This window comes from Gymnodraco acuticeps, unplaced genomic scaffold, assembly GCF_902827175.1.
Source record: "Gymnodraco acuticeps unplaced genomic scaffold, fGymAcu1.1, whole genome shotgun sequence".
NCBI lineage: Eukaryota > Metazoa > Chordata > Actinopteri > Perciformes > Bathydraconidae > Gymnodraco > Gymnodraco acuticeps.
The window spans coordinates 5,055-10,108 of NW_022991928.1; positions in this window are offsets into that span (position 1 = coordinate 5,055).

Sequence of the window (5,054 nt, forward strand, 5' to 3'; positions counted from 1 at the left end):
GTCCCTCCCCTCTCTCGTGCTAGCTGCCAGAGCATGTGAGAAAACGAGAAGCATGGCTGCAAGTGGGAGTGCAGCTGCCGCTGCGCCTCGGCTTGTTGACAAAAAAGACGCCAGAAGCGACATTTTGATGTATTTGAGCGATATCTCTGACAGTGAGGGCAAGCCTACGGACACCACGAGGCCTGTCTGTGAGACATGTTTTAGATCCCTGCAAACCAAGGGAGCCAACACATCAGACTTGGCTAAGCACCCGCCGACCGGAATCCAGAGCTGTTTAAAGAATGTAAAGACAGACAGGTTAGCGAATGTGATAGATAACATCATTACATCATGCTCAAGCCCTCAAATCTAAGTCAAACAAGTGTAATTTATTTTGTGACAAACGAACGTTTTCGTAGTTTGACGAGGCAATTCATGGCAATGATAACTGTCTAATACGGCTATCTTTTTAGCTAACTTACCAATGTGGTTCTGGTGTGAAATAAAGCACAATAATTACATTTAAGACTGTTTCCCTTTTTTTAAGAAAAGTCGAAAAAGGAAAATCGGAATCGCAATTCTTGACTTGGTATCGAAACCAAACTGTTGGTATCGTGACGACACTAAATGTAATATATGATGGCCCTATTCACAATTGAAACATCATATCAGATACGTAATTCTCTATGTCTGTGTGTAAGTGTGTTTATCATATTCTAACCTGTCAAAACTGAAGGCGTGTTTAAGTTAGCAAACTCCTGAATCTCTTCCTGCTCACAAAAATAATTCTGCATTAGGTGTAAATACTAAAACTAAGAACTCCTGCAGATGTGTCTTGTATGATCAGTCAAGCTCCATGCATCACTGCCACTGAAAGCTCACCTTAATGCACTGTTGGAAAAGCAAGATGTGTTGAATCCATTTTGTTTTATCTCGATCATATGAAGCAGTTTCTAGCTTAGCATCAAGGGAGTTTTTTGGTACAAAATGTAATAAAACACGACCAAAGTCAAGGACTAACATCTGCAGCTGCATTCAGCATCTATTGAAGCAGATAGCAACATATCCTCTCCTTTAAACCAGAATGCAATGCGGCATCATTGTTTACTAAAGGGTTAGGGTTAGGGTTAATGTATTATTTGTGTTGATGAGTTAAAGAGCATTGTTCTCTTTCCTCGCCTGGATAAAGTGTTGCTCTCTCCACCTACACGTGCTGTGTATATATTACAGAGAACTTCCACCTCGGGACATTGTTGAAAGTCATTCTGGGAAATCACCGAGTAGCAGTCGGAGTAGCTGAGGCAGGCTGAAGTGAAAGCCAAAAAGTAAATTGCAATTCTTAATCAAAAGATAACTCCCAGATTGACCGTCATCAGAGATTGATGATATCAAGCTGTAAGGGGGGGGGGGGGGGGGGGGTGTTTAGCACAACACCATACTCTTGACTTTAATGATTCCTCCTGTCCACACTGGCTGTGAAAATCGCATTTCTTTATGTGAATCAACGTAAGAGCTGGAGGACTCCACCTTCCTAGTTTATACAAATACATTCCAGGGACATTTGCACCAAAAAGCCTTAAACTTTGAACACATCTTGAGTTGTTCATTCTTAGGATTTAGCATTACTTTCCGCAGTGTATTTGGACCTGTGAACAGATCTGTAAAAAAGCTATTCAGATAGCTAGATAAGGGTCATCTATTAAAAAGAAAACCGAGATGCAACTATCGTCACTTCTCTCCAAGGTCAGTCCGCCTCACCTCTGCACAAAGGAAGATATTGTATTGCTACACCGCTGTGAGATGGGATGGAGGAAGAAGAAGCACAATGTCAGGACTACTACACTTCAATAAGTTCTGTAGAAAATAGAGATGTAGGTATAGTGCAAACATCGCCAGGCAAAGTTAGCATTTCACAAGACTAACACAACTAGGAGCAAAGAACCAAGCTGTGTGTGGAGGGGATCTCTGAATCATGATCCAATAGTTCCCAGTGAACATGCAGTTTGTGTTGATACACCTTCAGTGGAAAGCTACTGTAGAGGAGGAAGAAGGCAGGGACAGCTCAGCTGAACTACACAAGCCCCTAAATCATGTCCTCCATTATGGAGACATTTCCTTATGTAATCCCATATGGACGCTCCATATGGGATTACATAAGGAAGTGTCTCCACCGTATGGACAAGAGGAATCATTCCATGGACTGATCATGCTTTTTCATTTACATTTTAATGTATTTTAATGTATTTAATGGTGTATTTGAAGAGGGACAATGCACATTGATGAACACTTTTAACAATGAATGCTTCAAAATGTAAAGATGCCGGATTTTAGCTCATTTCCATCCGTAGTCCCGTCACATACAGCATTTAAGAACATTTATAAACATAGCAAAAATAAATACATGATATGCAGAAAGAGCATGAGCAGCATATACAAACTTTTCTAACGCTGTGAGCACTTCTTCTTCTCTCTTCTCTCACAGCAAAAGTACTTTGACTCAGGCGACTACAACATGGCCAAGGCAAATATGAAAAAGCTTCCCGTGGCAGGACCCGACAAGAACCTGGTGACCGGCGACCACATTCCCACGCCGCAGGACCTGCCGCCGAGGAAGTCCTCCTTGGTGACCAGCAAGCTAGCCGGCTAGCCCCCATCACCCTAAAAGCACCTTAACCCCCGCCTCCTGGGGCCCCCATCGAAATGTCCCTCCTCCTCCTCCTCCTCCTCCATCTATGTCCATCCCCTCCCCTCTCTTCCCCCTCTCCACCCCCAGGCACCACTGGCTTTAACGTGTCGGGCAGAGTTGTATAAGTTAAAAAAACCTCCATTTGCTTGTATGTGGGAGGGAGCCTTCTCCGCCTTCCCACAATGCACTCCTCTGCCCCTCCGCCCCCTTCCCTCTCATGTCTTGGTTTTCGTTTCGCTCCAAGATGCATCTCAGTGGGTGTGTCGTCGGGCAGGGGTTGGACGGGGTGAGTTATAATGCACTTTGTAGTCTGTATGCTTTTGTTTAGTTTTTGCATCCTACATGACACCAAAATAATGTGTAAAGGAGTTAGGAACCAGGATTCTTTGGTTGTTCATGTTCGATAATGGCTTGCATACCAAATCTGAGTTCTTTAGACACCATATTGGGAAATGGGGGGATATGAACGGCGGCCTTCCTTCGGCCACCTTTCGTGGAACAAAACTCGTGCTCAGCCAAAGGGATTTAAAGCGCCACTTGACTTTCTCTCTCTCTGCTCATGTTGCTTCCTTCTTGAATCCCTTCTCTCCTGTTCAATCTAAATATGCTGCATGATTGTAACATGTAAGAAAAAAAGAAATGTATCATGTTTTTTTAACACGAGTGCGGCTTTTGCTTAGTAATAGGAAGTATCAAAACAAACACACAGAGCCCTTAGACGTCCACACTTCCTTCCTTCCTTCCTTTCCTTTCCTTATTGCTGTCCCGACAATCCATGACCTCCTGTAATCGGCCCAGGGCAGGCCAGCCGAGTGTCCTTGTATTATTTTTAATGGCGGAGAACCATGCCAGTCTGAGGTCAGTCTCACTTTGGTTCAAGACGTGTGTTTGCCACGAGCCTAAAAGATTTGCGGGGGTCTCGAAGCACCCCGCGTAGAGTATATGCTTCTGTAGATAATACTGAAACACGCACGTAATGCGAGAGAAGCTCTCTGAGGACTGAGATAGATGGTAGTGCTGAATCCACTCGCTTGCATCCTGGGATTTCTGCCTTTGGTCATTCTATGCTTTACCAACAGCCAAATGTCACACTGCAGCTATCAGTCTCACATATCTATGAAATGTGGCCTGTTGCCATCCCATCATCTGTGAGGTGGCGAGGCTCACTTTGTGTTCAAGTCTCATGAACGTAGAGTGACGTAAACACGATCCAGACATCTTACTTACTTGTGATCTTTCAAAAGCAGACTTAACAATCGCTTTAGCATTTCAGTTCATACTGTGACTTAACTGCTGTATCAGATTATAACAAGTCCTTCATAGATGTCCTGCAATGTGCGGTGAAAATAGTTTTCAGACATTTAGGAAATGTTTCCAGCTGCTTTTTAAATCTCACACGGGACTTTAATGTATCGCCTTTTTGTTGGAGGTGGTTTTCTCCATGTTTTACACTTATCACAAACACAGGAAGCGGTAACCATCTCTGAAAGTCACATTGTAAGACACTAACTTCAGTGAAATAATACTCCTACTCTGCTTCCCTTAAACGTTAGTTGGAGTATAAAGCTGCTTCTGCCACCATCGCCCCGTAGAACAAAGTGTGTTTCAAACGGAGTCACTACACACACTGAGCTTTGACCTCAGGAGGGCAGCTGCTCACAACAGGTGTCGGATCCCCAGATTGTCATCACAGGCTTAAAGTGGGACGCTGCGTGCCTGCAGGATGCACTCACCCAGCACTTGGCAAGGCAGAGAGAGATTTGATAACCCACTGCGCTCCTATCCCACCTGTTAATGTGGTGCACCCTCTGAGCGACAACGAACCTGCAGACTGGAAGCATGGCGTCCACACGTAGAAGACCTGGACGCTCTCTGAGAATCAGGGAACCTTCACAAACGCACTCTGCACCATGTCGGCTAGGTGACAGGGTGCATCACATCCTCAACCTCACTTCTTTTTCCTCGAGAATAATGTGTCAAATGTGCAGTGGGCGAAAGACCTGTAGGTATGTGCTCGTGATGGTGTCGTATGAATGCTTGTCTCTGTTCCGTCTATTGTAAATACTCTTCAACAGGATGTTTGTGTTGTTTCCCAACTGCTTTTCATTCTCTCATAGCCGGAGCTATTTTCTGATTCAATGGTTCCTCTCTCCTTTCAGTTGAACTTCTGCTCCATCTTAGTGAATCTGTATCGTATGGAAATGTGTAAATGCTGCGGATTCAGTCAAAGACAAATCTAAGAGATATACCCTGTACAAGAACACCTGTCCTCTTGATTTGACCAGTTCCCCCAAGGATCCTTGTTTAAAGTTGAATCATTTGAGATGTGAATTCAACCCTACATTTTTAACGGTACATTGCCGAACTTTATCCAGCTTTTGATCCAGAA